Source organism: Lolium rigidum, chromosome 6 (assembly GCF_022539505.1).
Source record: "Lolium rigidum isolate FL_2022 chromosome 6, APGP_CSIRO_Lrig_0.1, whole genome shotgun sequence".
NCBI classification, from domain to species: Eukaryota; Viridiplantae; Streptophyta; class Magnoliopsida; order Poales; family Poaceae; genus Lolium; species Lolium rigidum.
Window position 1 is genome coordinate 297,760,493 of NC_061513.1, and position 11,280 is coordinate 297,771,772.

Genomic DNA, 11,280 nt, shown 5'->3' on the forward strand with positions numbered 1-11,280 from the left:
CTTTGTGGTTGCAGGGTTGCTTGAGAGGGATATCTTTGACCTATTCCTCCCTGAGATCGATAAACCTTGGGTGATCCACTTAAGGGAAACTTGCTGCTGTTCTACAAACCTCTGCTCTTGGAGGCCCAACACTGTCTACAAGAATAGAAGCACCCGTAGACATCAGCCGGCAATGACATTGCCATGGCCAGGTTTGGCCTCCATCTAGGGTTTTAATGGCAAGGGTTGTGGTGAGAGGGGACCAGGGAACATGTAGGAGGCAAGTGTGTTGACTGCCAAAACCCACCGGCGGGCAGCGGCCTTGTCAACACTGTAGAGCCGGGGGGAGCCTAGAGCTGCGGCTGGCTGAGACCCCTCCGAGCGACGGCCCGCAATGCTCTTCTGGTCACACGCGGCGTTGCGAAGTGCAGGGCGTGCCACCTGACCTATACCTGGTCGGGAAGGTGATGAAGTTGCCTCGCTTAGTTTCTGCCGCAGGCATACATGTAAACGTTAAATACGAGCCTCGATCGGCTCTCGAGTTATCCCGTGAATCGGCTCAAAGAGCCGATCCACCCATGATCCGTACGGGGTGCACGAATACTTGGTGGTCCTGCTTGATCAAGATGAAGCTAATGAGATCTACGACGATTTAGGGTTTTCACCGCATAACCGGATCATCCTACTCCAGGTTGGGCCTTGCGGCCACGCACGGTGCTCGTAAGCCGATCCTAAACAAGGCCAAAAAACCAACACGAAGTTGATCCTAGGAACATCCCGTTTAGGACTTGCGAACGCCACCCTACGTGCCACCGGATCCTCCCCCCCATTGTAAGGCCAAACTATTGCAGATATTAAACTAATCCTTGTAGAACAAGGAGCAATCGTAACGGATCAGATCTACTAAATAATGGTCAAGCGGGGTGCCGCCCCCACACCTGAGATAGGCGTGAGGACGGCTAGATATGCAAGGGTTGCACTACGTAAGCATGCTTAAACGAAGAACAATGCTAACCCTAACACATCTAATGATAACTACGTTGCTCGCCATCAAAAACGCTTCGAGTACGAGCAACGCATGAACAACGTGGGGCTTAGTGCTGCCTAGATCGCAAGATGCGATCTAGGCAGCATGTCGCTACTCCGATAGAAACCCTCGAGACGAAGGAGTTGGCGATGCGCCGAGATTGGTTTGTTTTTGGGGTTGAACGTGAGTTGTTGTTTATTCCATAAACCCTAGGTACATATTTATAGTCCAGGGGACTTTCTAACGAGGGCGTGCACTAAACCGTGCACGACTAAGATTCTATCTCTTATAATAAACTATTAAATAAAGATACACGGGCAATTCAGCCCAAGACCCTTCGTGCCGGGCCGCCTTAGAATTCTTCCACAGGTAATCTTCCAAGCCCGGCCCACCTCTCGGATTCGTCTAAAATCTGGTGATAACACATGCTCCCCTGGTTTTGGAAATAACATTTCCAAAATCATTATGCTTTCCCTTCGAAAGGTCATGTCGTAGCGAAGCGAGCCGTTACGAGCATCCGTCATCATTATGCCCTGTCTTCTCAGCTTCTCTAAAAAATCTCGACAGACTTTAGCATCGATCCCTTGGAAGTTGTAATGGCATTAATCCTTCACCAGATTTATCATTATTTAAACCGCGCCGACCGGTTAGCTCTCTCTCATATCCTCTATTCCATCCCAGCTATCGGCACCAAAAAACCCTCTCCTCCTGTAGCAATGTCTTCCTCTTCCTCTTCCTTCTCAAAACTCTTCCCCCAATCTTCGCCGAAGAAGAAGACCGAGGACAGCCTCCACCCCGCGGTGAGTCCCTTCTCCTCTGAAGAGGAGGAAAAAGAAGGAGAAGCAGCGAAGGCCAAAGCCTCTCCTTCCGCCCAGCTCCCGCCGAAGAAGCGCCCCCGCATGTGGGCGGACAGCGAGGACGAGGATGATGACGAAGAGGAAGAGGAGGAGGATGACTCCTCCTCCTCCATCGGGTACCCGCCGACCAAGCGCTTCCGCTCCCGGGCGGACAGCGAGGATGATGATGATGACGAGGAGGAAGAGGCTCCGGCCAAGGGCTCGGGGCAGCAGCGACGAAGAGCTCCTCGGGAGCAGCGCCGACGACGTCGACGGCGGCGATGACGAGGACAGCGACGACTAGTAGTATAGGACTAGTAGTAGCAGGTGCACTAGGCACCGGATCCCTCTTTTGAGAGCCATCGGCTCTTTCTTGTAAAGCCGCTCCTTGGAATTAATGAAATTGTTCTTTCCATTTATCCTTTAATCGCTCCAATTTCATTCCCTCCGTTTGCCATGCTAAGACCGACAAGCAACGCGTCGGACTTCTTTCCTTTCTTGCAGCAACGGCACGGTCCAAGCCCCGTACTAGGCGTCGGCTTTTCTTTCCCAGTTCCTGCCTGAGACGACCATGATGCAGCCGCGGCCGAGGTGACCCTAATCGGCTCTCAAAAACAGGGCATCTTCCAGGCTTGTTGCCCCCGAGTCTCAGCCAAGGTAAAGCAGTAGCTGTATGGACCTAGGCTCGATCATGTCCGAGGGAGCTCCTTATGCCGAGCTAGCCGATTTAAATACACATCGGCTTCCCAAAAACGGAGAGCCCTCAAGGTGAGCTGCCCCCGAGTTTCTTCGGTTCTCGCCGGCCGGATAGGCTCCACGACATTGATCCGATCATTGATCTGATCCGCGCGCCCATGCTGCTCCTGACATTGTCCTTGAAGAAATCTCCCTTGAGTCGATGGCCATGCATCGGCTTTCATGTCCTTAAGTCGATGCCTGCTGCATCGGCTGTGTTCGAAAATTTTCGAATTTTCATTTTGTTTTTTTTTTTTTTTTACGGCCGACCTGTGCATCGGCCCCCATATTCCAATACCCATCAACAAAAGATGAGACGCTTCTGTTGCATATCCTCGTATTTTCATATACCTGGGTGCCCCCCCGAGCCGATTCTGTCAAGAAAATTGATGGTATCGGCTCCGTTGGATAACATGTTAAACCCGGGCGAAAGGTAGGTGAGGATAATTTTGGCCGATCACTGGAATCGGCCTCCGCGTTGCTTGCTCGTTGAAGGTTTTGTAAGTTCCCTTCGTAAATTTTTTGGGGCCGATCACAAGGATCAGCCTCTCTGGTTTGCCCATTGGTTTGATCTTGCTACTTGGTCGGCTGGATGAAACCAACCCAACCTCCGACTTGATGCGCCTGCTCGTCGTCCACCTTGTGTGCTCCGTAGAGTCGTGGAGCGCTACGCTCCGTCGGCAAGACGAGTACCATGTTTGTGCCGGCCGATGTCTCATCATCGGCTTTCCTCTGTTTAGGGCGCCACTCCATTTTCCGTGGACGACCCTCTTCATCCAGGGTTCGCTGAACCTTTGCAGCCAGATCAGGCCGTGCCTTTCTTAGCGTATGCAGGTACAACCTTTCGGCTTCCTCCGGGCCGCGCAATCGCTCGAACCTGCGCTTCTGGGAACGGCTGAGTCCGTCAGGGCACCACCTTGGCCGGTGGTACCTGTCTTCTTCCACTTCTCCCTCGTCTTCTGAATCTTCAAGATCTGCCCAACGAGGCGACTCAGCGCGTTTGCTTTGTGGCGGGAGAGGCCCTAGGCGCTCGAACACAGACACGTTGGCTGCCTCCTTCTTTTTCGATTGCATTACGGGCAATTGCCGATTGTGGGCAATCGGCTCATTCCCGAATCCCAGCAAGTGTACGAAGAAGGGGCAGTCCCAATGCCTGGCGTTGTTGTCTTGCTCCCTTGATGCTTCCGTGGCATAGCGCTCGTGCTCCTCCTTATCGTGATCCTGCCGACGATATCTTCTGGCTTCTCTAGCCAAACGATCTTCCCTATCATCGTAATTGGGTCGCCGGCGTTGGTCATACTGGCTAACATATTTGTTGAGGAGGTGATCGAGAGAGGGTCGCTGATATCTTATATTCTTCACCTCTCCCTCCGTGACATAGCGCTTGCCATCATGACGGAGCCGATCGCGTGGAGCGGCCTCTTCTGTATCCTTGCTGTGAGAGCAGGCTGCCCTCATCTCCATCTTTGCCGGAGTGGTTTCCGGGTCCTACCATGTTGATGCTCGAACGAGGGACCCGGGCCGGCAACCTTCGGGGTAGGTGATTTCTACCATGTTAACGGCGGGGAAGGGTTGGGTGTCGACCTTCATGGCGTACTGGTTGAAAATTAGCCGCCCCTTCTCTATCGCCGCTTGGATGTGCCGACGCCACACCCGGCGGTCGTTGGTGGCATGGGAAAGCGAGTTGTGGAATTTGCGGTACGGCTTTCCGTTTAGCTCTTTCGCCGTGGGGAACTTGAGACCTTCGGGAACCGTCAAGCTCGTTTCTCCTTGAGCAGGAGGTCGAAGATTTGTTCGGTCTTGGTCACGTCAAAATCAAATCCCACGGGCGGCCCCGGTGGCTTTACCCATTTGCAGGCCACGGGGTTCCTCCCCGAGTCCACTCAGCCACTGCTATCTCTTGGCCTCCCGCAGGCCCTTCATCCTCCTCCGTATCGACCATGACTACCGCACGCTTGAACTTGTCTTGGTACAGGTCGGGGTGGCGCTGTTCATATGCCGATAGTTTCTGAACCATGTGCGCCAGCGAGGGATAATCTGCTTGGGAGGCCATGTCCTTGAGCTGTGTTGCAAGGCCTGCTACTGCCAACTCGACTGCTTCCTTTTCAGTTATACGAACCGAATAACATCGGTTCCTAAGATTCCTGAAGCGCCGGATGTATTCTGTCACCGTTTCCCCGCGCTTCTGACGTAGTTGCGCTAGATCGGCAATGCCAGACTCGGAAGCTTCGAATGGTATTGCATATGGAACTGTTCTTCCAATTGCTTCCAAGACTCGGATGGAGTTCGGCTGGTAGAGAGGTGTACCATCCAAAAGCCGATCCCGTGAGGGACTGTGAAAAGAGCCTCACGCGTAGGCTGATCCGACACCGAAGCCGGTCCTAGTTGAGCCAAATATCGGCCGACGTGCTCGATGGAGCTGGAGCCATCTGATCCACCGAATTTGGAGAAGTCGGGAGCCGATATTTTGGTGGCAGCGGGATCATCTCGTAATCGTCGTGGTACGGCTTGGAATAGCCGATCGCCCTTCTTTTCGGCATCATGCCGAACTGGTCTCTCGGTATGGTGCTGATCTGATCCGCCGTGCTGGCCGTAGGAGTTGCACTGCGAAGATTCGCCGGGGTGGCGTACCCGGCCTGCCACGTTTGCTTTTCCAGCTCCGAGCCGGCTGCGGGAGCCGGGCTCGGGAGTTTCGTCGGTGTGGCGTATTTAGTTTGCCACGTCTGCTCTGTCGCCGACGTTCCTCCCGTCTTCGCCGGAGCCCCCGATGTTGTGGCCTGGTTCGTGAGTGCCCAGTCACCACAATCCGGCACATACATGCACGCGTATCCATGAGGGATCTCCTTAGGCGCCTCCATTAAGAACTGGTAGTCACTGGGGTCGCCACCAATTCTGTAGACGAGGAATGCCGGTGTAGTCGGCACTTCAGCAGGTGCTGCCAACGCAAATGGCAGCGGTGGACGGGACCCGGAATGGCAACTCTCCTTGATGCGTCCCGAGAGCTGGTCCCGACGGCGAGTGCGGTGGCTCATGATCTCCTGGATCACGCGCGAGCGACACGCTCCGGCACGTTGACCAAGTTCTCGAGTGACGGTGTAGCGAGTGAGCCACCGGGTAGTTGATCTCCTGCCGCGGACCCTCGGTGCGTTCCTCCGACGGGGCGAGAGATCTACCCCATCGAGTGCACCTTCGGTGAGAACCCCTTCCATCCGATGCCACCGGAACGGGTTCTCGCGAAAAGAGCCGATGAGGTCGGCTTCGAGGGTAGCCTTGATCTCGTTGTATTGCTTCTTGAGGTCATCGGGCGGATCCTCGTAGGTGAGCCGGCGTGCCGTCCGCCATCTCGGATGTAGATGGCGATGTGGTTGATGCGGACGATTGTCCCACCGGTCGTGCCGAGAATGTGTTGACTGCCAAAACCCACCGGCGGGCAGCGGCCTTGTCAACACCGTAGAGCCGGGGGAGCCTAGAGCTGCGGCTGGCTGAGACCCCTCCGAGCGACGGCCCGCAATGCTCTTCCGGTCACACGCGGCGTTGCGAAGTGCAAGGGCGTGCCACCTGACCTATACCTGGTCGGGAAGGTGATGAAGTTGCCTCGCTTAGTTTCTGCGAGGCATACATGTAAACGTTAAATACGAGCCTCGATCGGCTCTCGGGTTATCCTGTGAATCGGCTCAAAGAGCCGATCCACCCATGATCCGTACGGGGTGCACGAATACTTGGTGGTCCTGCTTGATCAAGATGAAGCTAATGAGATCTACGACGATTTAGGGTTTTCACCGCATAACCGGATCATCCTACTCCGGGTTGGGCCTTGCGGCCACGCACGGTGCTCGTAAGCCGATCCTAAACAAGGCCAAAAAACCAACACGAAGTTGATCCTAGGAACATCCCGTTTAGGACTTGCGAACGCCACCCTACGTGCCACCTGGATCCTCCCCCCATTGTAAGGCCAAACTATTGCAGATATTAAACTAATCCTTGTAGAACAAGGAGCAATCGTAACGGATCAGATCTACTAAATAATGGTCAAGCGGGGTGCCGCCCCCACACCGAGATAGGCGTGAGGACGGCTAGATATGCAAGGGTTGCACTACGTAAGCATGCTTAAACGAAGAACAATGCTAACCCTAACACATCTAATGATAACTACGTTGCTCGCCATCAAAAACGCTTCGGTACGAGCAACGCATGAACAACGTGGGGCTTGTGCTGCCTAGATCGCAAGATGCGATCTAGGTAGCATGTCGCTACCCGATAGAAACCCTCGAGACGAAGGAGTTGGCGATGCGCCGAGATTGGTTTGTTTTTGGGGTTGAACGTGAGTTGTTGTTTATTCCATAAACCCTAGGTACATATTTATAGTCCAGGGGACTTTCTAACGAGGGCGTGCACTAAACCGTGCACGACTAAGATTCTATCTCTTATAATAAACTATTAAATAAAGATACACGGGCAATTCAGCCCAAGACCCTTCGTGCCAGGCCGCCTTAGAATTCTTCCACAGGTAATCTTCCAAGCCCGGCCCACCTCTGGATTCGTCTAAAATCTGGTGATAACAAAGTGTTTGAGTAGGGTTGGGCCAACACTATTCCAAATAGTGTTTTTGAGATTTGTGCATATTTGCAAATTCAAGTTTTTGCCAAATTTTGCTTCATGTCAAAGCATTTGAAAAATGTGGATGAGATGAATTGGACTTGCTTCAGATGCTCAAGAACACACATTGGTGGTGGTGGCATTGCAAAATAAAAAGAAAAGAAAAATTTGCAAAGAGGGGTAATGTTGAATTTGTTAAAAAGTCCCAACTTTGCTTGAGCATAGTTTTTGCTTCACATGCTGGTACTTCTGCTGAATCTGAAAATTCTTATAATTTTGATGATGCTTCTGCTGTGCTTGATAATGATGGTTCATTAGGATCTTTTCTAGATGCTACAATTGCTAGGTCTAGACAAATTGAAAGTACTGAAATTCCTAATGAAAATACTGCCACACCTGTTAATTCACATGAGTCTGTTGAACACTCTAGTGATGATCTTGATGAAGATTATGTAGAACTTGATGATGATTTCATTGATAAATGCAATGCTACTACTGGTACAAGTAATATTAAAAAGCTTCTTGCACAACATACTGTTAGATATAAACTGTCTCCTGATCCTAAATTTGCCACATCTCCTATAAATATTAAGGATAAGGATTATCATTTTTCTCTTGATTTTTCTCATATACCTATTGTTGAGAAAACACCTTTTTGTGATACTCAAAAAGAAAGTGCTGTAGAACACATGAATGAGCTCTCCACTTTGAGTAGCTTGTTTTCTGATGATATCAAGAAGCGTACTTATTTTGTTGCTAAATTTTTTCCTTTCTCATTAAAGGATGATGCTAAAACTTGGTATAATAGTTTGCCTCCTGATTCTATTGATAGTCCAAAAGGTTTGCTTGATGTTTTCTTTCGAAAATACTTTCCTGCTAGTGATCAACATATTGCTTTGCAGAAAATTTATAGCTTTGACCAGGAAGATGGAGAGAAACTGCCTGAAGCTTGGGCAAGGTTTTGCTCTCTTATCAGAGCTCGGCCTGGACATGATCTGGAAAAGCATGATTTACTTGATATATTTTATAGTGGACTAACCATTGAGTCTAGGGCATACCTGGATAGTTGTGCTGGTTGTGTTTTCAGGAAAAGAACTCCAGACGAAGCTGAAGAATTATTGGCTAGAATAGGCCGAAATCATGATGATTGTACTACACCTGAACCAACCCCGACACCAATATTGAAGAAGAGGGGTACGATTAAATTAAATGATGAAGATATGAGGGAAGCCAAGAAATCTCTTAAGGAGAAAGGTATTAAATCTGAAGATGTGAAGAATTTACCTCCCATAGAAGACTTATGTAAGATAACTCCCCCTTCATCCATGATTGAGGTACATTCTCTTCAACGCTTTAGTAGGGAAGATATTCCGTACTCAAAACCTCCTGCTCAATGTTTAGATGAGTTTGATAATTATATTGTTAAGCAAGATAATTTTAATATGAGAGTAGAGAATCATTTAATGGAAAATTCTCACGCTATTAGTAAATTGCATGATATTATGGAGAGAACCTCCAATGATGTTAAGATGCATGTTAAACATTTTCATATGGTTCAAACTCAAATTGATCAACTCACTAAAGTGCAAAATGACTTGTTAAAAAATAATTCTAAAGAAAAACATGCTTATGAAGTAACAACTAGAGGTGGTGTTTCCACTCAGGATCCTCTATATCCCGAGGGGCATCCCAAAAGAGTTGAACAAGATTCTCAACGAATTGAAACTAGTGCTCCTTCTAAGAAAAAGAAGAAGAAACATAAAACTGTTGTAGAATCCTCCGAGCCTGTTAATGATCCTAATAGTATTTCTATTTCTGATGCTGAAACTGAAAGTGGTAATGAACATGATAAAGATAATGGAAAAGCATGCTAAAAATAAAAAGTATACTAAAGAAAATTTTATTGCTAAGAAACATGGTAATGAAAGAGAACCTTGGGTTCAAAAGCAAATGCCTTTTCCTGCTAAAAAACTAAAATCAAAGGAAGAAGAACACTATAATAAATTTTATGATTGGATGAAACCTTTGTTCCTGCAAATCCCTTTGACTGATGCTATTAAATTACCTCCTTATTCAAAGTATATGAAGGATATTGTCACTAACAAAAGGAAAATTCCTAATGAGGAGATTTCCACTATGCTTGCTAATTACTCTTTCAATGGTAAGGTTCCAAAGAAGCTGGGCGACCCAGGTATACCGACTATTCCTTGTTCCATCAAGAATAATTATGTTAGAACTGCTCTATGTGATTTGGGAGCAGGTGTTAGTGTTATGCCTTTTTCTCTTGATAAGAGACTTTATTTAGATAAGTTGATACCAACTGATATATCTTTGCAAATGGCTGATAAATCTACTGCTATTCCTGTTGGTATATGTGAGGATGTTCCTGTTCAAGTTACTAATAATTGCTTAATATTAACTGATTTTTTTGTGTTGGAAATGCCTGAAGATGATAATATGTCTATTATTCTTGGGAGACCTTTTCTTAACACCGCAGGGGCTGTTATTGATTGCAATAAAGGAAAAGTTACTTTTAATGTATGACAAGGAGCATACTATTTATTTTCCCAAGAGGATTGATAAAGTATGTGGAGTTAATACAATTTCTAATTTGAGAACCATCAAAGTGGGAACTATTGATTGTCCTATATATGAGCCTAAGCAAGGTTATCAAAATATTATGATTGGATCCATATCACTTCAATACAAGGTAACATGATTGATTTGAGGTTTATTTCTTCTTATGTCATCTAAGATTTATTTGGTGGCAAGACTTGATCAACCTTGTTAACAAGTACATTTTATATGCATAGAGGAGCTAAACAATATTTCTTTCTTCCTTCACCATTGTTGATTAAGCAGCTTAATGACAAGTTTTGTTTATTGAAGAAAATCCTACTGATCTTTGTAATAGCTAAGGTTCCTAGCGAGCATTACGTATGCTTACATAAGAAGATTACACCTGTCAAAGTCCCAAATGTTTTGAAGAAATTCTCATAAAGTTATCCATCATTTTGTACTACGCAACATGAATCAAAAAAATGAGTATATATATTTACACAGTAACAGATTGCAGTATTCTAACTGTAATTAAAAGCAGCAATCCGGTTAATTAATTAGCAGCTACAACAAACTAGGCAAAAGACACAGCCTGGTCTGATTTATATCTCACGGTAATAGGACAACTACTCACAATCCAGTAGTTGGAAACTGGTCATAATGTAGTGATAAATGGCAGCAACATCTGAAGATGCACAAGTATGTAATAAATGACTCTTTACAGTTAAAACAGAGCAATATTTTTTTGTCAATGTAGCAAAAAAAATTACACATAATTTTGCTATTGTGTACCCAGCAAATCAGATTTCAGTGACTACCATATCTAAAACCATGACATCAAGACTAAAATGGCACACAAACCAGAGAGAAAATATTAGATAAGAAAGGAGAGTAGGCTAACAGGGTAAAAATATAAGGAACAAGAGTACATGAAGCATCCACGTTTCATCATTTCCTCCAAATTAACACACACAAAAACATAATGAAACAAACAAAACTTTTCCATTGCTTAGTATATTTGGGCCCAAAGATAAAAATCAACAATAAAATATTATTGTCTGCCTAATTTAGACGCAGCTGCTAAATAAAGTTGTGCAGCCAAACCAAACAGAGTTGGAGTGAATACACCTAATGCTGAGAAACAAATAAAAATGAAACAACATCTCCATCAGCATCAGGAAGTAATCCATTTGAGAGCACCTAGAGTCGGTACCTTGTGATGCCGATGTCAACGAGCTTCTAAACAACAGCGTGTGCGCGACCAGCTCTACCTCCTGCACATCCTGGACTACTTGTTTGGGTTGGGCGGACCTCGACATGGTGCATCGAACCTTGCCGCCGCTGCCTGATGCGTCATCGGACGCGTGTTGGTTGCACCCTGGCTGATTCTATGAGCAGGTGCGGGGACCTGCTTGTATTCTCCATGCAAGTCCGTGCTTTGTCCTCTGCCATCAGTTTGCCAGGGAGCACTCGATTCCTCCGCGCTCCGTGGTAGCTAGGTCCGTAGCTAGGATGATAAGGGTTTGGGGATTGACAGGCCGTTTGGCC